The following is a 558-nucleotide window of genomic DNA, read 5'->3' as shown; positions in this document are numbered from 1 at the left end:
CCAGACAAATCAATTGCTGCCCAGACAAATCAATTACTGCCCAGACAAATTAATTGCGGCCCAGACAAATCAATTATTGCCCCGACAAACCAATTACTGCCCAGACAAACCAATTGCTGCCCAGACAAACCAATTACTGCCCAGACAAATCAATTACTGCCCCGACAAATCAATTGCTGCCCAGACAAATCAATTACTGCCCAGACAAATCAGTTACTGCCCAGACAAATCAATTACTGCCCAGACAAATCAGTTACTGCCCAGACAAACCAATTACTGCCCAGACAAACCAATTGCGGCCCAGACAAATTAATTGCGGCCCAGACAAACCAATTACTGTCCAGACAAATCAATTGCTGCCCAGACAAATCAATTACTGCCCAGACAAATCAATTATTGCCCAGACAAACCAATTACTGCCCAGACAAATCAGTTACTGCCCAGACAAATCAATTACTGCCCAGACAAATCAATTACTGCCCAGACAAATCAGTTACTGCCCAGACAAACCAATTACTGCCCAGACAAACCAATTGCGGCCCAGACAAATTAATTGCG

The sequence above is a fragment of the Metschnikowia bicuspidata genome, assembly GCF_001664035.1.
Source record: "Metschnikowia bicuspidata var. bicuspidata NRRL YB-4993 chromosome Unknown METBIscaffold_3, whole genome shotgun sequence".
Classification (NCBI taxonomy): Eukaryota; Fungi; Ascomycota; class Pichiomycetes; order Serinales; family Metschnikowiaceae; genus Metschnikowia; species Metschnikowia bicuspidata.
This window is presented reverse-complemented; position numbering follows the sequence as displayed.